Source organism: Aotus nancymaae, unplaced genomic scaffold, assembly GCF_030222135.1.
Source record: "Aotus nancymaae isolate 86718 unplaced genomic scaffold, 86718_ANA_hifiasm-v0.15.2.pri h1tg000011l, whole genome shotgun sequence".
NCBI classification, from domain to species: Eukaryota; Metazoa; Chordata; class Mammalia; order Primates; family Aotidae; genus Aotus; species Aotus nancymaae.
In genome coordinates, this window is record NW_026988422.1 from 43,232,376 (window position 1) to 43,257,907 (window position 25,532).

At 48.6% G+C, this 25,532-nt stretch overlaps 1 long non-coding RNA gene and 1 pseudogene across 1 annotated transcript; both read left to right on the forward strand.

The window, feature by feature from the left end:
- The first annotated feature begins 4,053 nt into the window (after positions 1–4,053).
- On the forward strand, positions 4,054–20,802 carry LOC135274242 (uncharacterized). Its single transcript, XR_010342047.1, has 3 exons — positions 4,054–4,144; positions 6,464–6,753; positions 20,199–20,802. It is a non-coding gene; the product is annotated as an uncharacterized LOC135274242 (long non-coding RNA).
- Positions 20,803–24,229: 3,427 nt separating this feature from the next.
- LOC135274499 (small nucleolar RNA U13) lies at positions 24,230–24,327 on the forward strand (annotated as a pseudogene).
- Positions 24,328–25,532: the final 1,205 nt, after the last annotated feature.

Here is a 25,532-nt window from a genome sequence, read left to right on the forward strand (position 1 = left end):
CACCACACCTGGCTAGTTTTTGTGTTTTTAGTAGAGATGGAGTTTTCCATGTTGGACAGACTGGTCTTGAACTGCTAGCCTCAAGTGGTTCACCTGTCCCAGCCTTGCAAAGTGCTGGGATTACAAGTGTGTGCCACCACACCTGGCCTGTTTTTAACTTTTTGATCAAAAGTTTCAACACTGTTTTCCATAGCTACAGCTCCATTTTAAACTCCCAGTAAGAGTACACAAGGCTTCCAACCGCTCAGCATCCTCGCTAACACTTTATTTTCTCTATGGATTACAGCCATCTTAATGAGTCCGAGGGAGCCTCTCCATGTAGTTCTTTTTTTTCTTTTTTTGAGATGGAGTCTCACTCTGTCACCCAGGCTACAGTGCAGCGGTGCAATCTTGGCTCACTGCAACCTCCACCTCCCAGGTTCAAGCAATTCTCCTGCCTCAGCCTCCTGAGCATCTGGGACTTCAGGCACATGGCACCACACCCAGCTAATTTTTCTATTTTTAGTAGAGACATGATGTTACTATGTCTGCCAGGCTGGACTCAAACTCCTGACCTCAAGTGACCCTCTCATCTCAGCCTTTCAGCATGCTGGGATTACAGGACTGAGCCACCATGCCCAGCCTCTCCATGTGGTTTTGGTTTGTTTCCCTAATAGTGATATTGAGCATCTTTTTATGTGCTGATTGGCCATTTGCATCCCTTATTTGGTAGACTGTCTATTCACATCCTTTGCACATTTTTGAACTGCCTTAGTTGGGTTTTGTTGTTGCATTGTGAGAGTGCTTTATCTATTCTAGATGGGAACTCTTTCACACGTAATTTGCACATCTGTCATTCTGTAGGTTGCCTTTTCAGTCTGTTAATAGTATCCTTCGATGCAATCCAATCTGTCCACTATTCCTTTTGTTGTTTGGGCCTTTGGTGTCATATCCAAGAAATCATTGCCAAAGGAAGCTCTCCTTCTATATTTTAAGAGTTGTCAGCTGGGAACGGTGGCTCCTGCCTATATTCCCAGCACATTGGGAGGCCAAAGGGGATGAATCATGAGGTCAGGAGTTCAAGACCAGCCTGACCATGATGCCCTGTCTCTAATAAAAATACAAAAATTAGCTAGGCGTGGTCGTGGGTGCCTGAAATCTCAGCTACTTGGCAGCCTGAGGCAAAGAATTGCTTGAACCCGGGAGCCGGAGTTTGCAGTGAGCCAAGATCATGCCACTGCACTTCAGGCTCGGTGTCAGAGTGAGACTCTGTCTCAAAAAAACAAGAGTTGTATAGTTTCAGATCTTACACTTGGGTCATTGATTCATTACTGAGGTTTTCTTTTCTTTTCTTTCTTTAACATGATGTAAGGTAAGGCTTTAACTTCATTCTTTTGCCTGTGGATATCTAGTTTTCCCACACCATTTGTTGAAAGACTGTCCCTTCCCTGATTGAATAGTCTTGGCATCCTTATTGAACTCATTTGACCATATGTGTAAGGGTTTCCTTCTGCACTCTGTATTCCATTCCATTGGTCTCTCTGTATATCTTTACTGCCGTACCACACTTTTGACCACTGTAGCTTTTTTTTTTTTTTTTGAGACAGAGTCTTGCTCTGTCACCAGGCTGGAGTGCAGTGGTGCAATCTCAGCTCACTGCAACCTCTGCCTCCTGGGTTCAAGAGATTCTTCTACCTCAGCCTCCTGAGTAGCTGGGACCACAGTCGTGTGCCTCCACACCTGGCTAATTTTTGTATTTTTAGTAGAGATGAGGCTTCATCATGTTGGCCAGGATGGTCTTGATCTCTTGACCTCATGATCTGCCCACCTTGGCCTCCCAAAGTGCTGGGATTACAGGCTTGAGCCACCATGCCCAGTCCACTGTAGCTTTTAATATTACATTTTGAAATTGAGAAGTAAAAGACTTCCAACTTTGTTACTTTTTCAAGATTGCTTTGGCCATTTGGGATCTCTTGAAATTACATATAAACTTTACACAATTTATAAGGATGGATTTTTCTACAATTGAAGAAAAAATATCACTCAGATTTTGAGAGCAATTAAACTAACCTGTAGATCACTTTGAGTGGTATTGACATCTTAACAAAGCTAAGCCTTTTAATACATAAGTATGAGATGCCTTTACATTTGTTACACAACCGGTCTCTGGAACTCAAAATCCTGCCAAAGTCTTTGCCTCCTGGTTGAGTTTATTCCTGTTTTATTCTCTTTGATGCTATTGTAAACTGACTTTTTTCTTTAAGATAGTGTCTCACTATGTTGCCCAGGTTAGGGTACAGTGGCTATTCACAGGCATAATCATTATAATAACTGACAGCATTGACCTCCCAGGCTCAAGTGATTCTCCTGCCTCAGCCTCCCAAGTAGCTGAGACTCTAGGCATCCACAACCAACTCAGCAGGAGCTGTTTTCTTAATTTCCTTCTTGGATTGTTGGCTGTTAGTGTGAAGAAATTTAACTGACTTCTCTATGTTGATTTCATAATCCTGAAACTTGGACAAATTATTAGTTCTAACAGTTTATTTAGAGCAGTCTTCAGGATTTTCTACAAAGAAGATCATGTCATTTGTTAACAGAGAAAATTTTACTTCTTCCTTTCCAATTTCGATGCCTTTTCTTTTTCCTTTCTTTCTTAATAGCTCTGGCTAGGATTTCCAGTATTATGAAAGCAGGCATCATTGTTTTATTCCTCATCTTGGAAAACTTTGTCTCTCATCATTGAGAATGATACTAGCAGGAGGTTGTTCATATGACTTTTATTACGTTGAGGTTGTTTTGATTTCTAGTCAGTATGTTTTTAATCATGAAAGGATATTAATCTTCCTTGAATGCTTTTTCTGTACTAATGGAAACAAATTGTCATGTGTTTTCTTTCCTTCATTCTGTCAATGTGATATCTTACATTGATGTTTATATGGTAACCACCTTTGCATTCCAGGAATAACTCTCACTTGATCATGTTGTATAATTCATCTATGACACTGTGGAATTCTCCCTATTAGTATTTTCCTGAGCACTTTTGCATCTGTATTGATCAGGGATAATGGTGTGTTTTCTTCTGCTGCTTTGTCTGTCTTTGGTATCAGTAATGCTGGCCTCACAGAATGAGTTTGGAGGTATCCTTTCCTCAGTAGTTAGGAAGAAGATGAGCAGGACTGGTATTGATTCTGTAAATGTTTGGTACAAGTCACCCATGAAGCCATCTGTTCTTGTACTTTCTTGTCAAGTTTTTGGTCACTGATTCATCTTCTATTTCATTTATTTCTGTTCTAACCTTTAGTATTTCCTTCATTCTCCTAGCTTTGAGTTTAGGCTGTTTTCTCTTTCTAATAATTTAAGGTACAAAGTTAGGATTGCAGTTTGAGAGCTTTTCCTTTTTATTTGAGAGAGGGTCTTGCCACTTGCTGAGTTAGTCTTAAACTCCTGGGTTCAAGCAATCTCCTGGCCTCAGCCCTCCAAGTAGGTGGGATTATAGAACAGTGTCACTATGCCTGGCTGCTGCTGCCTTTCTTTTTTGGGGGTGGTGGGGGGAAATGGAGTCTAGCTGTATCTCCCAGGCTGGAGTGTAATGGTACAATCTTGGCTCACTTCAACCTCCTCCTCATGGGTTCAAATGATTCTCCTGCCTCAGCCTCCCAAGTAGCTGAGATTACAGGTGCTTGCCACCATGCCTGGCTAATTTTAGGTTTTTAGTAGAGGTGGGGTTTCCCCTTGTTAGCCAGGCTGGTCTTAAACTCCTGACATCAGGTTATCTGCCTGTCTCGACCTCCCAAAGTGCTGGGATTACAGATGTGAGCCACCACCTCCAGCCAGCTTTTTTTTTAATGTAAGCGTGTACAGCTATAAATTTCCCTCATAGCACTGTTTTTGCTGCATCCCATAAGATTTGATATGTTGTTTTGTCTCAAAATACTTTATAATTTTCCTTATTATTTTTCTTTGATCCATAGTTTTGTAGTATGTTGTTGAGTTCCCATAGATTTGTGAATATTCCAGTTTTCCTTCTCCTATTATGATTTCAGTCCTTTAAAATGTATTAAATCTTGCTTTCAGGCCTAATATATGATCTTTCCCAGAGAACATTCCACATGTACTTTGAAGAATGTGTATTCTGCTGCTGGGTGAGCTCATCTGTGTATGTCTGGTAGGTCCATTTCGTCTATAGTATTGTTCAAGCTCTCTGTTTCCTTCTTGATCTTCTGTCTGGGTGTTGTATCCATTACTGAAAGTGAGTTATTGGGCCAGGCACAGAGGCTCATGCCAGTAATCCCAGCTCTTTGGGAGGTCAAGGCGGGTGGATCACTTGAGGTCAGGAGCTCAAGATCAGCCTAGCCAATGTGGTGAATCCTTGTCTCTACTAAAAATAGCTGGGCATGGTGGCATACACCTGTAATCCCAGCTACTCTGAAGCTGAGGCATGGGAATCACTTGAATTCCGGAGGTTGCAGTTGCACTCCAGCCTGGGAAACAAAGATTCTGTCTGGAAAAAAAAAAAGTGAGGTGTTGAAATTTCCTACAATTTTCATAGAACTGTCTGTTTCTCCTTTCATTCTGTCAGTGTTTGCATCATATATTTAGGAGCTCTGAGGTGCGTTGCATGTACCTTTATAACTGTTGCATCTTTTTGGTGAATGGACTGTTATTATCTCTTATAACAGCTTTTGACCTTAAGTCTATTTAGTCTGAGATTAATCTAGCTCCTCTTCCTTTCTTCAGTTACCATTCCATGGAGTATCTTTTTTCATCCTATGTGTAAGTCTTTTACTGTCTTTAGATTGTGGAAATAATTTGCATTTTTAAAGATTATCATCTGATGAAACTCAATAGCCTGGTGGGTGACTGTGCCATGAGGCCCACAGCCAGGGGCTAAGCTGAGCAGTTGTTCCGGGAGGACCCCAGCACACCATTTATGAGTGTGCCTCCCCATGCCACTCTGTGGATTGTTTTCTGCATGGCTTATCATTTGTTTTCTCTCTCATTTCCTTCCTTCTGCCTTCCTTTGTGTTTGATTTTTGTGTGTGACACACTTAGAATGCCTTCTCACTTCCTTTTGTGAACATTCTATAGATATTTTCTTAGTAATTACCATGAGGATTATACAAAATATCCTGAAGTTATAGCAATTGATTTTAAACTAGTAAGTTTAATCACATACAAATACTCTACTCCTTGACAGCTCTGCCCCATCCTATTTTGTTGATGTTACAAAGTATATCCATATTTTAGAGAGAGAGTCTTACTCTGCCACCCAGGCTGGAGTGCAGTGTCACTGTCATAGCTCATTGTAACCTGAAGCTCCTTTACTGAAGCGATCCTCCATAGCTGAGACTACAGGTGCACGCCACCATGCCTAATTTTTTAAAATAAATTACATATTTAACATAGGCTTATGGTTACACATCTCTTTTAAATCCAATAAAATAATTAAAATCAGAGATGTGAATAAAAATTCCAATAATACAGGTCTTTATATGTGGCTTCAAATGTCCACCTGGCATCTTTTTGTTTTGACTTGAAGGATTCCCTTTAGCATTTCTTGCAGGACAGGTCCCAATGTAATGAACTATCTCAGCTTTTGTTTATCTGAGAATGTCTTAATTTCTCTGGTCAGGTGCTAGGTGGAAGGATCACCTAAGGTCAGGAGTTCGAGACCAGCCTGGCCAACATGGTGAAACCCCATCTCTTCTAAAAATACAAAAACATGGTGATGGATGCCTGTAATCCCAACTACTTGGGAGACTGCACCACTGTACTCCAGCCTGGAGGACAGAGCAAGACCCTATCTCAAAAAGATAATAAAAAGTGTCTGTCTTAATATTCTTTTTTTCTTATGACTGTTCATAAGATGCATTTATTTTGTAACTTACAACCACCTTTAAATTGGTCCTTCAAATATTAACTGTAATTGGTGACTGCTTTTCTTAAATACTTTACTGGTGTCCAAGAGAGGGGAAGAATTTAGCCCTTGATTTAAAATAAATAAACCTGGCCAGACACGGTGGCTCACACCTGTAATCCCAGCACTTTGGAAGGCTGAGGCAGATGAATCATGAGGTCTGACATTTGAGACCATCCTGGCCAACATGGTGCAACCCTGTCTCCACTAAAAACAGAAAAATTAGCCGGGTATGGTGGCACATGCCTGTAATCCCAGCTCCTCATGAGGCTGAGGCAGGAGAATTGCTGGAACCCGGGAGGAGAAGGTTGCAGTGAGCTGAGATTGCTCCACTGCACTTCAGCCTGGGTGACAGAGCAAGACTCCATCTCAAATAAACAAATAAATAAACAAACAAACCCTAAGAGGAAGACAGAGGACCTTAACTGCAGATAATACTCCATTGTTACCCTGTGGCTATAAATCTTCTGAGTTGCCAGTCCTCCCAGATGTTCTGTTAATCGCTGTAGTAGCTGACAGTTTTGTATTTACACAGTCAGAACAATGAGTGCTTCTGCTTGATTCCAGATTCTCCAAGCTTCCCGTGGAGCCACACCACCTGCTGTCTTGGCACTTCATGAGTCCAATGCTGCTTCCCGAGAGGATCTGGTTGGTAGGCCATGACCTTGATTCCTGCCTCTAAGCCTCACCTTTTTCTCATCAGCCACCACCTTTTTGGCACTAGAACAGTGCTTTTTATAGTGCACTCATCAGTGGATGCTGAAATCACAACCTGGCCATTTGGATGTTCAACTAATGCTTTATGCTGCGGAGTCCCTGCAACTCACCAGTCTGTGGCAGAACTCACTGGAGCTCAGGTGTGTAGCACTACCTTGTTTCTCTATGGCTGGGAGTGAAAACATTGTTCATGCATTTATTTCCCATTTTTTACTTTGAAGGTTTTGTTTTGTGAGACAAGGTCTCACTCTGTCATGCAGCCAGGAGTGTAGTCATGGCTCACTGCAGCCTTGACCTCCTGGGTTCAAGCCATCTTGCCTCAGCCTCCCAAAGTGCTAGGAATACAAGCATGAGCCACTGCACCTGGCCTGCTTTTGAGCTTTGAGTTCTTTATATATTCTAGAGATGAGTCTCTGGAGATGAGTCCTTGGTCTTATAGGTGGTTTGTAAATGTTTTTCCCAGTCTGTAGCTTATCTTTCCATCCTCCTAACTGAGTCTTTCAGAGAGCAAAACTGTGGTCTCCCTTGCAGACACTCTGCCCCTGTAGCAGGAAAGCAGACACAGACAGTACATAAATGAACATGCGGATGTGTCCCTTGAGTAAGTGTCCATTTGTGGTAAAGAGATCTCTAGACAGATCAGTGCTGAGAGATGATTTCATTAAGTAATAGTTGAGCTGGATAGAAACTCTAACGTCATGCTTACTTTCTATTACTCCACTGTCTTCTGTTGCTGCTGGTGGGAAAGCAATTGTCAACATGTTCTTCCTTCTTTCCACCCTCCTCAGTAGCTTTTAGGACCTTTTCTTTGTCTTTTCTGCAATTGTGTTTGGATGGGTCTAGGTATGGATTGATTTATTGTATTGGGGATTTTGCCTCCTGACTCTAAAGGGCCCTGGGTCCTGTCACTGTTTTCATTCTGGACTTTTTCTTGAGACAGACTCTCATTCTGTCACCAGGCTGGAGTGCAGTGGCAAGATCTTGGCTCACTGCCACCTCCACCTTCTGGGTTCAAGCATTTATCCTGCCTCAGCCTCCTGAGTAGCTGGGATTAAAGGCACACACCACCATTCCTGGCAAATTTTTGTATTTTTAGTAGAGATGGGTTTTCACCATGTTGGCCAGGTTGGTCTCAAACTCCTGACCTTAGGTGATCCACTCATCTTGGCCTCCCAAGTGCTGGGATTACAGGGATGAGCCACCACACCTGGCCTGGAATTTCTTTGAGACAGGTTGGATCCTCTCATTTCATCCTCCTTTTGTTGTATTTTCCGATTGATTAAGTTTTAAATGTCTATAAATGGCAGCCACTAATTCTGGCATCTGTAGCTCTTGGAATCCACTCCTCTTGTTGATACTGACCTCTATGCCCTTTTAGTGGGGCTTTGGCTGTAGCAATCATATGCAGCACTGGCTAAAGAATCTCAAGGTAGCTAGTGTTAGAACTGAATTAGAGGTCCACCCTGGTAGTGGGGACAAACCCCCACACATTTGCTCCCAGAAGTCATCTTCTGTGTTGATGAAGATTCTGGCGGTATGAGAACAGAGGGAAAACAGGGACTGAGCATTTTCTCTAAATGGGAGTGGCAATTCAAATCCCTAGTGAGGCTGGGCATGGTGGCTCAAGCCTGTCATCTCAGCACTTTGGGAGGCCAAAGCAGGTGGATCACCATAGGTCAGGAATTCATGACCAGCCTGGCCAACACAGCAAAACACCATCTCTACAAAAATACCTGACTGTATTTTTGGGAGGCTGAGGCAGGAGTATTGCTTGAACCTGAGAGGTAGAAGTTGAAATGAGGCAAAATTGTGCCACTACACTCCAGCCTGGACAGTTCATAAATAAGAGATATAACTGACTCACAGTTCTACAGGCTGTACAAGCACAGCTCCAGCATCTGCTTGGCTTCTGGTGAGGCCCTGGGAAGCTTACAATCATGGCAGAAACAGGAGGGGGTGCAAAGAGAGAGAGGAGGTGCCAGGCTCTTTATAAACAAACTGCTCTCATGTGAACTAATAGAGCAAGAACTCATGCTTCACCAAAGGAGGGTGCTAAGCCATCCATGCGGGATGTACCACCTCTAACAAATGTGAGATTTGGAGGGGACACATGTCCAAGCTGTGTCAGGCTCTAAATGTTTTGTTTTGACTCTTAGCTCATTGAATGACAATTATTTGTCCTCCCTGGTAAGAGAGAGAGAGATGGGTTTTCCCTCCAGCTAGAAGGCAGGTGCCAGACAGGGGGCAGGGTGCCAGCCAGCTGGGGCAGCTTACTACACTGTAGAGGAGGGGCCAGGGACATGAAGCTGTAGGCACACAGGTGGATGTAGGTGGCCACCAGAGTGCAGGCAGGCTGGAGCTCCCGGATGCCACAGGGGTCCTGCACACACAGGCTAAGGAATGGTGCAGGCTCCACCTGAAATCAGGGCCACCCAGTCACTGTCTCTAGCCTAGGCCTCTCCTCCATGCCACTCCCCAGGGTAGATTGGGGAAAGGGCTTTCTGTGCCCCAGGGCCCAGGCTCACACTCACCACCCAGAAGCAGTTCCCCAAGCTGGAGCAGGGGTCCTGGAAGAAGGCCGGGCAGGCAGGGCTCTGTCCTGGGCAGGACTGCTGAGTCTTCTCAGTGGCCCTACAGTCACCATCCACCTGGCAGGACAGACACAAGGCTCAGGTCTCCCGCTGGACCATGTGGCTCCCCCACATACATCAGCCTCAGCAGGAGACTCCCCCCAACCCTGGGCCTGCAAAGACTTCTGCAGAGCCAGCAGGCCATCTGCCTCTCCTGGGACTCTGCAGTGAGCAGCCCTGAAGAGCCTCAGCCAGAGGGAGGAAGGGCAGGTGCACCCACTCACCTGCCAGGCCAGGCTGAGCTCCTCCAGGCTGTGGCCACAGAGCCATCCAGCAACATCAGGTCATTGCCTGCTTCATTGTTGTTGGTGCCCAGAAGGCCAGCGGATATGCCTGTGGGAAGGAGGGAAGCTGAGGAGGTCCTGAGAGCCCGTGATCCTGCCCCAGGGGACCTGTATGAGAGACGAGCCTGAGGCACATGGAGGATTGGTAGAATCCCTCCACCCTGGACTCCTGGAGCACATGGAGGATTGGTAGAATCCCTCCACCCCAGACTCCCGGGGCCCAGGGCTCTGACTCCAAACCCTCATCACAAGAGGGAGAGAAAGCACAGGGACTGAGGACAGCGTGTGTCCCCCCATCCCCTCCACATCCTCAGCTCGAGTGGCTGGAATCCAGGCCTGCCCTTTGTGTTCCTTGGCAGAGGGACCATAGAAAGGCCAACTCCACCTTGGAGCCACATACCCCAGGGATGTAGGCAGAAAGCCCTGGTCCTCGGTGCCATCATCTCAACCACAGTGGCCGCCTACAGCCCGGGGACCTGTCGCACTGGAAGCTGAGAATGGTGCATCCCGAAGAGGCTCTTGGTGGTGGGGCCAACCCTGCTGGGGCCCAGACTCACTGTGGTGCCAGAGGCCCAGAGTCAGGCAGGCATATCACAGGAGATGGAGACCCGGTCCTCAGTGGCCAGCTCAATCCTGGGGATGTCCCTCCTTTTCATGGCAAGAGGCAGCTGGAGGTCTAGACAGCTCTCCCCTGGCAAGGAGGAGTTGTACAGCCTGTAGGCCTGTGGACCAGAAGGGGTGGGCAGGAGGACTGACCCACAGCCAGCAGACAAGCTTGAAAGGGCCATCTCCCCAGGCAACCTGCCACAGGCACAGGTCTCCAGGGTTATCTCGGGCCTCTCCTCCTCACCTGCAGGCTGGGGTAGAAGATGAAGGTCAGGTGATTGAGCTCCACAATCAGGGCCATGAGCCCCCAAGCCTGTCTGACTCAGCATCAGGGATAATGTGTTGTGAGCAAAGCCTTGGGCCAGCAGGATGTTGCCACACTGGGTGCTGAGGTCCCACATCCAGCTGTCAAAAGTCACCACATGCTGGGCCCAGGCCAGCAAGGCATGGTGAGTGGAGCCAGCACCACCCACCGCAGTGGGAGCCCAATGCCTAGAGCCATGGCTTAACCTGCCCTGGGGCCAGGAGTCCCCCTCCCCTGGTGCAGGAGCCAGAGGCCCAGTGATCCCTCACCTGCTTCAGGATGACATGAGCTGAAGGGCTATGGCCCAATTCAGCCCTAATAAGGAATAGAGTCCCCAGACCTGCTACAAAATTGCTGTGCTAAGTAACAAAGCCTGGCTCAGAGGCCACAGTCATACTTCTGTTTACATCAGATGTCCAGAGCAGGCACAGCCATGGACACAGCAGGCACACTGGTAGCTGCACGGATTCATTTTAGGATGATAAAAATGTTTTAGAATCGATTGTGGTGAGGCATGCACAACTCTGAATAAATTAGAAGCCACTGAATCATGCACTTAAAATTCACACATCAGCCGAGCACGGTGGCACTAAGCCATCTGAGCACTTTGCGGACTGAGGCAGAAGGATCACTTGAACCCAGGAGGTTAAGGGTGCAGGGAGCCAAGATCACACCACTGCACTCCAACCATGACAACAGAGTCAGATCTAGTCTCAGAAAAAAATCATACAAGTCATCCATTTAAGCTCAAGGAAGCTATTGGAGGTGGGGGCAATAATTGACTGTTTAAGTGGATGGCCAATGGCTCCCTAAAACATGACAGCAGTGTCCTGCAGACCCGCCCTGTTCAGGGTAGGGAAGAGATGGCTGTGATGGAGCAGGTCTGACCAGTCCAGCCAGCGCTGCCCCTGAGCTGTGCCTTGGGGGTGCTCATGCCGTGGCGGGAAAGAACCATCCATCATGCACAGCCAGACACCTGATGGCCGGGGCCAGCATCCCAAGGGAGGCACTACCAGTCCCGTGGTCAGCTGTCAGAACTGAGGGGCACAGAGAAGCCCATGGTCACACACACACAACTTGAAGCCCAGGCTGTTTTCTACAAGATCAGCATGCTGCTTAGACCTGACTACACCCATGCTTCTGGGGAGCCGTAGGCCTCCATGTGAGTCCCATACAGATAAACCACTCCTTGCCAAGCCTGAGTACCATGGATCCCCCATGGACATGAGGGGCTACCTCATGCATTAAGAACTGTACATACCCCTTACCCATGTGAGTGAGCCACGTGGTTACCTGCATTTCACAGTGGAGGAAGCTGAGTCCACAGGTTCGCAGACTCACCTGAGCCATGTGCAAGCTCCCCAGGAGCCCAGAGCTGGTCATCCCAGCACCGCCCTTGGCTGCACTGCTGGGCCAGGCCTTATAATCTGGAGAAAAGCAGGATGTACTGCCTCAGCCCTAGTCCCATAGGACCTTGGGAAATCCAATAAGCTTTGGGCCTGGCACTGTGATGCCATGAGCCTCTGCAGGCTTCCCTGTACTCCTACAGTAGCTGCCCCTGCATGGCCCTGCTGCTGTGCCCATGGGGCAGGGGGATCCCAGGGAGGAGGGCGGCACAGCCCAGGGTAGGACTCACACTCCCAGAGACCCTGCAGCAGGCGGCATCTGAACTGGTAGAACTTGGCCAGCATGTTGGCCCTGGACAGCTCTTGGAGTGGCTGCAGCAGCTTCTACTCCACCAGGTAGCTGGTCACCCAGGCCATGTCCAGGGGCTCATCCCCCCGAGGCAGCAGTGGCAACATCGCCACCACTGAGTAGTTCCTAGAGGGAATACACAGGACAAGTCGTTATGCCTAGCCGAGGCGTGCTTCTTTTAGCTGCAGACGGGGAGCTCACAGGTCCGCAGGAAGAGCTCTGCCATGGAGAGCATTGGGGTGCCTCTTGGGAAGGGGCTGTCCTTGTTCTAGGAAATCCCATAATGAGGTGGAGGAGAACAGAGACCGGCATGACAGTGGAGTTGGGGGGTGAGGCTGGGACAGAAACAAGCTGCCCTATTTTGAGGACACAGATGTCTGATGTCATGTCTGATCTGCCCCCTGGGTCTTGGGCAGCATGGGCCTGTGTGTGTGGATGCCAAGGATAGGAGCTGGAAGGTGTAGGAAATTGTTTTGTTTTTTGAGACAGAATCTCATTCTGTTTCCCAAGCTTGGGTATAGTGGTATGATCTCGACTCCCTGTGACCTCTGCCTCCTGGGTTTAAGTGATTCTCCTGTCTCAGCTGCCAGCGTAGCTGGAACTACATGCACTCACTGCCATGCCTGGCTAATTTTTGAATTTTTGGTAGAGTCAGTGTTTCACCATGTTGGCCAGGCTAGTCTCGAACTCCTGACCTCAAGTGATCTGCCCAAAGTGTTGAGATTACAGGCATGAGGCAGTGTGCCCGACCAACAGGTCTAGGAAATTTCTACAGTTGAGGGGAGGACTGGAACTTTCTCAATATGTAAAGTAGGGTCAAGCCTGTGAGATCTGAATGATCAGGGAGATCTTGGCTCATGTGGGGGTGGAGTGGGAAGAGGAATATTGCACACTCTGCTGTTGATGGGCCGGTGAGGGGGAGGGGCAGGTAGCCTCACTTACCTTTTAGGGAGCCCAGAGGCCCTGCAGCTGGGGGCAGGAAGGAGCTTCAACACCCTCACTGCCAGTTGAATCCATTTTTTTGGCACCCCCACCAGATCCCACTCACCAGGTAGGCGAATAACCAGACAGGTGATTCTTCAACCAAGCCAAAGCCCCGCCCTGGGACCTCTTCCCTTCCTCAGCCTACATTCTGACCGCAAGGCAGCAGGAGCAGGAACTTGTGTTACATGGAGCCTTTTCCCCATGATGTGGGTTTAGTCCCTATTCTACAGCTGGGGAAACTGAGGCACACAGAGCCGATGCAGAGGAATCCCAGTAAGAGGCAGAGCCAGAGTCCAGGCACTCTGCAAGGCCACCAGCATGGAAGAAGGGGCGGCCCCCTTGCCTGGAGCCCAGTCCCTGGTGGGCCTCATGGCTGTGAGGGAAAAGGATATTTGGTCCCCAGGCCCCTGCTCTAGACTGGGTTCCCCACTTTTATCCACCACCCCCGTGTTCTCAACACAGGGACCAAAGGGGCCTTTTCAAGTGAAAGGGTGATCATATCCTTCCTAGGTCAGAGCAGAAGCCAGAGTCCTCCCCCTGACCCCCCAGCCTTGGAACCTCACAGTCCCTCCCAGTTGCATCAGCCCCACCACCTTGCTATTCAACAGGCCAGGCAAGGTGGCTCATGCCCGTAATCCCAGCACCGAGTCTCTGGAGCCCAGGATTCTGAGACCAGCCTGGCTAATATAGTGAAACCCCGTCTCTACTAAACATAAAAATTAGCTGGACATGGTGGTGAATGCTTGTAATCCCAGCTACTTGGGAGGCTGAGGCAGGAGAATCACTTGAATTTGAGAGGCAGAGGTTGCAGTGAGCTGAGATCACACCACAGCACTCCAGCCTGGGTGACAGAGCATGAGACTCCATCTAAAAAAACAGTCCAGGCACATCCCTCTCCCAGGCCTCTGTGCAGTGGTGCCCCCATCTGGAGCTCTGTTCCCATACTGGCCCCATGGCTCTTCCTCAAACTGTACCTTCTCCTCAAAGCTGGCCATGGCCACACCATAGGATCCCCAGCCCACCATCTCACCAATGTTCCTTCTCTAGCATTTGCCGCCTAATGTATGGCTCAGTGGTGGTAAATGATGGGCAGTGGGCCATGCCCAGCCTGTGGTTGGCTTCTGCACAGCCTGCAAGAAAGAAGGGCTTTTATGTGTTTAAAAGATTACAAAACAGGCTGGGAGTGGTGGCTCATGCCTGTAATCCCAACACTTTGGAAGGCCAGAGGGGTTGCATCACTGAAGGTCAGGAGTTTGAGACCAGCCTGGAGTGGCAAAACCCTGTCTCTACTAAAAATGCAAAAAATTAGCCAGGTGTAGTGCACACACTGTAGTCCCAGCAACTCAGAGGGCTGAGGCAGGAGAATCACTTGAACATAGGAGGCAGATGTTGCAATGAGCTGAGATCACACCACTGAGACAGAGCAAGACTCCATCTCAAAAAAAGATGATTACAAAACAAAAGCAAGGAAATGTGACAGAACAGGATGGCCTGCTTAAGAGGGGACTCTGAGGCTCTCTGCAGGGAGCGGTGCACACCCTGCTGTAGATTTCTTGTGCTTCGTGTCTGTCTCTGAGTAAAACTGAGCTTCCTGAAGGCAAGGGTCAGCCTCGCCCACTGTGGTCCTCTGCAGCAGCTCCTAAAATCCTGTCTGCACTGGGACCATGCTCATGAGGTCTCTGTGGAGTGAGGAAGAAACCCCAGCTTCCTCTCCTGTGAAATGGGGAGTGAAGAAGTCTTTGTGTAGGGTGGTAGGAGTAGTCAGTGAGTCAGAGAGTGTTGAAGCATTCAGGATTACACCTGATATGTGGCAGGAATGCCGGATGTGCCACTCCCAACCCTGCGTCACCTGGTTACGAGGTCACAGAGGTCCAGCAGGGGTTTGCAGAGCCTCTTCAGTGCCCATGAGAATGTGGCCTCAGCCCAGGACAGCATCTGGTGGGTGACCTGGCGAGGAAGGGGACAGTGAGAGCTATCTCAGTCATCCTCAACTGCCAGCCATGCCCCATCCTTGCTCTCACTCTCCAGCTCCAGGGTGTCTTTCACTGCCCCCAGGACCATCCTGATGGGCCTGGGACCCCAGTTGCCTGGCATCCTGGGCACCCAGGCCTGTAGCCACCACATGGCCTCCTCTGCCCACTCCCACCACACCTCCTCCAGGGGCCGCAGCATCACTTCCAGGAAGGCATTCTTCAGTGTGGCCAGGGGCCCTGCAATGGGCAGCCACCACCCACTGTGAGGCCTCTGGGCAGCTCAGAGGCCCAGTCCAGGCCTCGAGTAGATGGGGCCTGTTCCTGGGATTAAGATGGTGGGGGAGTGGGGGGAAAGGAATAGAGCAGAAGGCACTGAAGATTGCAGGCAAGTTGTTACAGCAGACCCGAGCCACCTCTGCATGGCCTGCTCATAAGATGTCTGGGAACTTGGATTGGGGGAGGGTTCCCACCAATCCTAGAAGTGATACAAGGCTCTCTGCACCTGAACTGTTTGTACAAATGTGGTTTATGCCAGACCCCTGCTTGCCTCCTAGAAGTCTGACAGTGTGCTCTGAGCCAAGAAGCACCTGCCAATTAGGCAGCCCCACTAAACACCCTGGGTGACATAGTGCTGGGACAGCCAAGTGCATCCCGTGTGAAGGCACAGAGACTGGGAGAGGACACTGGGTGCTGGCCCTGGTTCCCCCTGGACTCCACCCTGGCCCCCTTCCCTGTGCCAACACTCCTGCCTCCTCTCATTGTGGTCAATGACAGCCATGAACAGCACAGTGTGCTGAGTCCTGGAGCACTCTTCCAAATTCGCTGCCCTGTGGGTGGCCATGGGACTCTGGCACAGCAGAGAGAATATAGAGGTGACATTCAATAGCCAGTCAGAGGGACACCCACCCTGGCATTGGGCAAGGTCTTAGCCCTGGATGGTGGAGAGGCCAGAAGTTCCTAGTCCTGCCAGGAGGGCAGTCGGGGCAGCTGCTGTGAGCATTTAACGACCACACGGCCACAAAGAGCTCATCGTGGAACCAGAAAGACACCCTGTGGCAGTGAGCTTCACAGAAACAAGGCTGTACACTCAAAAGAAAGCAGGCAGAAGACTGAAGAAACTGAGGCAGCAGGCATAAGGGATATTAGCTTGGAGACCTTGTAAGAATAAGACAGAAGCAATGAAAAAAAGAAGGTTGGGTCAGGCACGGTGGCTCACACTTATAATCCCAGCACTTTGGGAGGCTGAGGCCAGTGGATCACGAGGTCAAGAGATCAAGACCATCCTGGCCAAAGTGGTGAGACCCTATCTGTACTAAAAATACAAAAATGAGCCAGGCATTGTGGTGCATGCCTGTAGTCCCAGCTACTTGGGAGGCTGAGGCGGAGAATCACTTGAATATGGGAGGAAGAGGTTGCAGTGAGCCTAGATTGTGCCACTGTGCTCCAGCCTGGTGACACAGTGAGACTCCATCTCAAAAAAAAAAATAAACCACCACCATTTGCAGGACTGGATATGAAAAGGAAAAAAAATGTACAAGGTTAAATGCATGCTGTAGAAGAACTACCACCTGTTCAGCTGCTGAGCACACCATCATTCCTAACTCAGCAAAAGAACCCTCACTCTGGGAAAAACTAAAAGCGAACTGCTGTTTCCAAAATGCATTTTTACGGTTGGAAATCTGTGTTTCCCAAGCCCTCCTTCCAGTCCTTGGCACTGTGAGAAGTGTTTCTTACCCCTAGGGATGTGGGGCTGGAGATGCAAAAGGGAAAGTCACCAAGGCTGAGTTTCAGCTGCCTGCATCCTTGCAGTCAGGGTCAGAGGGCCATGAGGGGTTCCCTAGCTCCCGCTGTCCACGCTGGACTCACAGGGCATGGCTCTGCTGCAGTGGCTGGGCTTACCTCCATGAAGTGATTGCTCAGGGTGGGCCCTGAGTCATTCTTGAAGGTCTGGCTGACACAGAGATGCCTCTTGTTGCTGCTCTCATCCCAGTGCTTCCCATAGCTCACCTCCAGTCCAAGTGATTCTCCTGCCTCAGCCTCCCAAAGTGCTGGAATTACAAGCATGAGCCACTGCACCTGGCCTTTCTTTTTTTTTTAACTTATTATTTATTTTAGAGATAAGATCTCACTCCATTGCCCAGGCTGGAGTACAGTGTCACCACCTTGGCTCATTGTAACCTCTGCCTCCTGGACTGAAGCAACCCTGGATGAATAGACATAAGACTGAGGCTGAAGTGCCAGCCCTGGATCCATTCCTATATGGCTATGCTATTGGGAGCAAGTTCATCTCTTTGGGGATGAGCTGAGGGTACTCAGACCACCACTTGCCAGGCTCTGGTGCTGTCTCTGGACATCCCACTTGGCCTGGGCACCCACTTGTGGCTGAAGGCTGGGATCTGTGTGCAGTGGAGCTCTTGGCCCAGCTCCAGCCTGTAGGCACCGTCTGAGCCACTCTTTATCTGCAGCCTCTGGCCGGTGCTGCACTGGTGCACTGGCTGCTTTGCCTGAGCTTTGAGGATTGATCAAGGGACCCTTGCCCTCCTCTGCCAGGCAGCCATCCACCAGGGCCCCAAGAGGAGGAGGGCCCAGCCCAGCCTGGCCTCAACCATGTCCTCCCAGCCCTGTGCTCTGCTTCACCTGTCACTCCATTAGAACCTGTCCATAGGGAGGTCTTAAGAGATGGATGAATGTCCCCTCAACAGACACATCTTATATTTTAATGAGCAGGTACTAAGTCCTACTCAGAGCCCAGAGAATGACTAATGGAAAATCCTGTGGTGACAGCATATCTTAGCTCACAGAGCCATAGCCGCAGGAAACAGGGCAGGCCCTGCCACCTCCAACTGCCCTGCAGCCAGGCACACAGTGTCTTACCCAGGAGGCTGTATTGGATCCTCAGGGAATTGGTCCAGAGCTGGCCTCACTGCTGCAGCAGGCTCAGGGCACACAACCCTGCCAGCCTTGGCACGAACACCTCGGCATCCAGGGCAGCCACCCAGCATCCATCCATCCATCCTCCTTCCTTTCCAGCAGTGCTGCAGGGACAGAGAGAAGGCAGATGAAAGGGTCAGCCCCCAGGGACCAACACCTCCAGCCCCAGGCAAAGAGGGGACTCTGGATACCCCAGGGGCCTTGGGGTTGGGGGACTCCTTGAAGAGTCAACACCTGTGCCCTGCACAACAGCCCACAGACAGGCCTGATCATGGCTCACTGCAACCTTGACCTCCCAGGCTCAATCGATCCTTTCACCTCAGCCTCCCAAGTAGCTGGTACTACAGACATGTGCCACCACCTTGGCTAATTTGTGTGTGTGTGTGTGTGTGTGTGTGTGTGTGTATTTTAGAAACAGAGGTCTCACTATGTTGTCCAAGCTGGTCTTGAACTCCTGGGCTCGAGCAATTCTCTTGCCTTGGCTTCCCAAAGTTCTGGGATTATAGGTGTGGGACACTGTGCTTGGCCCAAGAATAAAGTAGAATGAGGCTGGGCACAGTGGTTCATGCCTGTAATCCCAACACTTTGGGAGGCCAAGGAAGGCAGATTTCCTGAGGTCAGGAGTTTGAGACCAGCCTGGCCAATATAGTGAAACCCTGTCTCTACAAAAATACAAATAAATAAATAAATAAATAAATAACCAACCAGGTGTGGTGGTGGCCACCTGTAATCCCAGGTACTCAGGAAGCTGAGGCAGAAGAATCACTTGAACACAGGAGACAGAGGCTGTGGTGAGCCAAGATTGCACCATTGCATCCAGTCCCAACAACACTGTGAGACTCTGTCTCAAAAAAAAAAAAAAAAAAGAATTAAACAAAATCAAATAGGACAGATGACAAAAGAATTAACCACACATCATTGGGTTGTTGGGTAAATTTCACCTTCTGAAGCTTCTGCTTCTGCAACACTGAAGGTCATCCAGAACACACAGGTGGAAATGGGCCAGCTGTTATGACTCCCAAGCACCCACATGTGGTGGTCAAAAGCCACCGCTCCAAGTGCCCCCAGCCCCAGCTCCTGTCCTTACCTTGGAATCTTTCAGAACACACAAGCGGCACACCCAGGCATCACCACCCCAGCTCTGGCACAGGGCCAGCACCTGCTCAGCCTGTGTGATTTAAATGCCCCATGTATTTTAGGTCAAAATGTTACATGTGTTTCTTATCATGGGTGAGAATAAAAACAGCCCAAAATCTGCTATTTTATGGTTTGTGGGGTCAGCTGGAGGTTTTTGGGAGGTTCTGGGGGCTCACACTGAGCCTGTGCCTGTCCTTAGATGGGATGTTGATATTGAGAGGCTGGGGTGATGAGGACCATCAGGAGGCATGTGGCCTGTACCCTAGCCTGGCCACGGAGGAGACAGGGCACAAGGGGTTTCATCTCCTACCTGTCACGTGGGCCTGGTCACTCAGCAGATGGCTCAGCGATGCAGAGAGGCCAGCTTGCTGCTCACCTGCCATGTGAGGTTCCCTGTAAAGATGACAGGGCTGCTCCAGTCACCAGTTTCATCTCCATCTGCACCTGGAACTACTCGGCCTTGCCGACCATGGGTGGTTGCAGGTCTCTCTAGTCCTGGAAAGGCCGTGGTGTCACCTGGAATGACAGGCTTGGCCAGCAAGCCCAGCCATGATCACACAAGCTGGGACTGGAGAGAGGGCAGGAGACAGCCCAGCTAATGGCTTTCTAAGCCGATCCTTCCCCAATTTTCAATTTTTCTTGAGACAGAGTCTCACTCTGTCACCCAGGCTGGAGTGCAGTGGCAGGATCCAGGTTCACTGCAACATTCTCCTCCCAGGTTCAAATGATTGTCCTGCCTCAGCCTCCTAAGTAGCTCGGATGACAGATGCACACCACAGTGCCAAGCTAATTTTTGTATTTTTAGTAGAGACAGGGTTTCACCATGTTGGTGAAGCTGGTCTCAAACTCCTGAGCCCAAGTGATCCGCCCGCCTTGGCCTCCCAAAGTGCTGAGATTACAGGTGTGAACCACTATGCCCAGCCCTTCCCCAATTTTTTAAACTCCAGATTTCTCAAAACTAGAAACTTGTGTTATAAACTCAGACATAAACACAAAGGACTCCTCTTCTCTCCTTGACAACCCCCTCTTTGGATCCATCAGGAACTCAGTCGACCATCGCTATGGAATGTGACTAGAGTCAACCCCATCTGCCACTTCCGCTGCACACCAGCTCCAGCCCTGGTTATCGAGCCTGTCTGACTGCAACATCCTCCTGGCTCTCCCAGCTCCCATCCTGCTGCTGGCAACTGATCTCCACGTGGTGACCAGACACGTCCAATGATGGCACACTAGCATGTCTTACAGTACAATCCAAAGTCCTTGAGAAGGCCAGTGAAGCCAGAACTTTGTTGGTCACTGGTGCAGACACTGGCAGGTGGGCCACGGGGACAGCTCATTACACACCAAGGCTCCACATGGGAGATCCTCTAGAAAAGCTATGAGCAACTACAAATACCATGTTTGATGGCCCCGCCAACCTGCAGACACACCCCACTGATAGCCACTAACTGGTCAGTTCACCCAAAAGATGTCAAAACAATACTCACTATTACCAGACCATCACTACTTAATGCTGTGTTTCCCTGATCCCTACTGACATGTGTGCAGATGTGTGTGTACAAATGTGTATGCATCTGTGTACAGATGTATCTGTACATGGATGTGTGTAGATGTGTATGTATACAGATATATGGAAATACACAGATATGTGTGTGTACAGTGATGTGTACATGGATATGTCTATATGTAGACGTGTATGAATGTGGGTATACAGACATGTGCAGATGTGTGTAAAGATGTGTATATATATGGATGTGTGTATATGAATGTATGTGTACAAATATGTCTACATGTGGATGTAGATGCTTGCAGCTCTTCCTGCTGACAGGCACATCCTAGCGCCAGCTCTCTCCAGCGTGTATCAGAGGCTGTGTGGTGGTGTCAGCTTCCTCAGGTGCATGTGAACAGGGTGAGCACAGAATTTCTCTCCCAAACCACAACACTTTGCAGTTAAAGAGAACACTAGTCACAAATACGTCAGGTCAGCAGGCGTAAACTGGGGCTCTCCAGGCAACCCAGGACCCAACCCCCACACACCGGGGTAGGGGGTGCCAAACAAAACGCTTCCCACATCAACCTTAAATCCCACAAACTTTAAGGTTGAACCCAAGACTCGAACCCCTGGGCCCAGGGATTCGAGGTTGAACCCAAGCTCTGGCACTTTGTATTCATGAGCTCATCTGCCGCAGTTTCCTCATCTTGTATGGGGTTACAAAAAGGACTTGAAAAAGGGACCTCCTGTCTGCTGGAACAGGCTCCAGAAAGTTACAGAGTGTCAGCTGTTACTGTAATTTTGATGAGTCTGGGGCAGATGGAACTAGAATTTCTCCAGAGGCAAATAAACATTTCCAGGCTTCAGACAGCTCTATAGGGAGCAGCAGGAAGGTCCAAGGGGAGGTACAGGCAATCTGTGCTTGCACATTTAGCAAATAACAAGACATTCAAGGGCCCCTGGGAGTTCTGGAAATGAGGCAGAAGTCTCAGCCATCAGACAGGTGGGGCTTTAGGAGGAAGACGGCTCTCCCTGACATGGGTCTTCTCCCCACCCAAGCTGACGGCACAGGTGGAAATGGAGAGAGTATTTATGCAGCAAGACATCCAGCCCGGCTTCAGGTGCTCCACTCCAGCCCTCTGAGAAGACATGGGAAACTGAGGCAGAATCAGGTGATCCACTGCTGAACATGCCCAGTGGTCATACCTGGTGGGATCAAGTCTAAAGCTACTATTTGTACCCTGGCTGGAGTGCAGTGGTGCGATCTCAACTCACTGCAACCTGCACCTTCCAGATTCAAGCAATTCACCTGCCTCAGCCTCCTGAGAAGCTGGGCCTACAGGTGTGCACCACCACACCCAGGTAAGCTTTGTATTTTTGGTAGAGACAGGGTTTCACCTTCTTGGCCAGCCCGGTCACAAATTCCTGACTTCATGTGATCCTCCCACCTCACCTCCCAACATTTGTACACTTTTTGAAGTCACTGATCTGCTTGAAAAGGGGATAGAAGTTTTAAATCTTCTCCCCAGGATGGAGGAGACAGACACAAAACTTCAATACAATGATGAGGGCTTCAAGTGACTAAGTTCTATCCAGGTACTCTTGGGCAAGAACCCTTGAAAAGCACCTACTAAGATGAAAATGAGCCTGGACAACATAGTAAGATCCATCTCCATAAAAAAGAAAAAAAAAAAGAAAAGAAAAAAAATGGAAGGGCATGATGGCACAGGACTTAGCCCAAGCTACTTGGGAGGCTGAGGAAAGAGGATTGCTTGGGCCCAGGGGTTCAAGGCTGCAGTGATTTAGGATCATGTCATTGCATAGAAGACCTTGTAAAAGAAAGAGGAAAGTGGGGGAGAGAGAAAAGGCAGGGGAAGAGAGGGGGGAAAGGGGAGAAAAGAGGTAGGAAGAGGAAAAAAGAGGGAATAGAGGGAGGGAAAGAAAGGGAAGAAAAGAAAAAGAAGAAATAAGAAAAGAAATTAGAAATGAGAAAAACATATAAACCTTGTGGCCAGAGAATTCCACTGTTAAGAATTTACTCTGCAGAGAGAATGGTGTTCACTGCAGAATAATTTTAAGAGAGGAAACCTGGGAAAAACTGAAGAGCACTTCATTATGAAACTAGCTGAATACATTCCATTCCATGGACTATAACATGGTCATTCACACTACAAAGAAGACGCTGATTTTTTTTTAGGTGGATATATTAACTCCACATGCTGATTGTGTGCATAGATCATCTCGGAAAGGAATCACTAAAAAAACCCTAACAGTGGTTGGCTTTGAGGAGAGGAGGGAGAGTGGCTTTAAGACTTCACCGGCACCAGCAATAGAACTTCTTGCAATGAGGACCATGTTTCCGGGCCATCTGCAGCTGTGGAGCACCTGAAATGTGACCCACACAGCCAAAGAACCAAATCTTTCATTTTCTTTAATGTTAATTCATTTAGATTTTTTTTTTTTTTCTTTTTTGAGATAGAGTCTCGCTCCGTTGCCCAGGCTGGAGTGAGGCTGCATGATCTTGGCTAACCACAACCTCTGCCCCCCAGGTTCAAGCAGTTCTCCTGCCTCAACTTCCCAAGTAGATGGGATTACAGGGGCTCACCACATCTGGCTACTTTTTGTGTTTTTAGTAGAAATGGGGTTTCACCATGTTGGTCAGGCTGGTCTCAAATTCCTGACCTCAGGTGATCCACCTGACTCTGACTCCCCAAAGTGCTGGGATTATAGGTATGAACCACCATACCTGGCCTCATTTAGATTTCAATAAACACATATGCCACTGGCTGCCATATGGGAGACTCAGTTCTATACTCTTTCATAGTTTTTGAACTTTGAATCGTTTAAATGCATTGCCTATTTTTTTTTAGTTGTAGAACTTAATAGAATAGTATCTAGATTGTATTAATCTGAATGAAATCTACCATAGAATTTAAATTGTACCAATGAATGCTGAATATATAAAAAGATAGCCAAGGTCTGTGTGTGGGTGTATGTATATGTGTATTACGTGTGTGTGTTTGTATATATATATGTATGTGTATTTCTTTTTTTTTTTTTTTTTTTTGAGTCAGAGTCTCGCTCTGCCACCCAGTATGGAGTGCAGTAGTATGAACTTCGCTCATTGCAACCTCCGTCTCCAGGGTTCAAGTGGTTCTTCTGCCTAAACTTCCCGAGTCACTGGGATTATAGGCACGCATCACCATGCCCAGTTCATTGTTTTGTATTTTTAGTAGAGAAGGCGTTACACCATGTTGGCCAGGTTTGTTTTGAACTCCTGATCTCAAGTGATCCACCTGCCTTGGCTTCCCAAAGTGCTGAGGATTACAGGCATGAGCCAGCATGCCCAGCTGCAAAGGTGTATTTTTGAGTAGAAAGAGCAACATACAAGCAAAAAAATAGGGAACAGCCGGGGGTGGTGGCTCATTCCTGTAATCCTAGCACTTTGGGAGGTTGAGGTGGGAAGATCACTGGAGCCCAGGAGGTTGAGGCTGCAGTGAGCCATGTTTGCACCACTGCCCTCCAGCCTGAGTAACAGAGCAAGACCCTGCCTCAAGAAAAATTAAAATTAAAATTAAAAAGCCAAAACCTAAGCATGGCGATTGGGCTTCCATGCTATTGTATGATACGTGCCTTCCTCAAAACTTGTTACAATACCATCACATCACCCATCTGATGTGAAAAAGAAAAAATAAAACCCAGAAACTCAAACTAAAAATATTTGCAAATCTATAGCGTTATGCATTGTCCTGTGTCTCCCCAAAAGACGCTGAAGCCCTACGCTGCAGGGTCTGTGGATGCGACCTTATTTGGAAATAGGCTCTTCACATGTGATCAAGCTAAGCTGAGGTAATGAGGGTGAATCCTAATCCCGTGCGCCTGGTGTCCTTATAAAAAGGGGCGGTGTGGACAAAGACACCTACAAAGGGAAGACAATGTCAAGGCAGAGACAGAAGAGCACCTACAAGCCAAGGAACTCTGGAGGCTCCGAGAATCCAGGAGCGAGACCTGGGACAGACCCTCCCTCACAGCCTTCACAGGAAAAACAAACAAATAAAAAATCCCTTGATTTCAGACTCCTGGCCTCCAGAACTGTGAGAATAAATTGTGGTCAAAGCCACACAGTTTAGGGTACTTTGTTAAGGCAGTGCTGGGAAATGAATGCAGATTTCTTGGGGCGTGCATCAACACTTCTGATGGAAATTTGGGACGTGGCATGCTTGAACTTACAATTCATACCTTTCTCCACTCTGAATTCTTTTTTTTGAGAGACAGGGTCTCACTCTGTCCCCCAGGCTGGAGTGCAGTGGCACAAGCATGGCTCACTGCAGCCTCCACCTCCTGGGCTCCAGCAATCCTCTTGCCTCTGCCTCCTGAGTAGCTGAGACTACAGGAACACACCACTGTGCCTAATTTTTTAAAAATGTTTTGTAGAGATGGGGTCTTGCTATGTTGCCCAGGTTTACCTGGAACTCCTAGCCTCAAGTGATCTTTCCACCTTGGCCTCCCAAAGTTCTGGGATTATAGGTATAAGCCGTTGTAACTGGCTGGAGTGCAGGGACATGATCTCAGCTCACTGCAACCTCCACCTTCTGGGTTCAAGAAATTCTTTTGCCTCAGCCTCCCGAGTAGCTCAGCTTATAGGCTCCTACCACCACACCCAGCTAATTTTTGTATTTTTATTACAGGCAGGGTTTCACCAGTGGGCCAGGCTGATCTCGAACTGCTGACTTCAGGTGACCTGCCCACATCTGCCTCCCAAAATGCTACGATCGTGGCTCACCATAACCTCTGCTCCTGGGTTCAAGCAATTCTCCTGCCTCAGCCTCCCAAGTAGTTGGGATTACAGGTTCCTGCCACCATGTCTGGCCAGGTTTTGTACC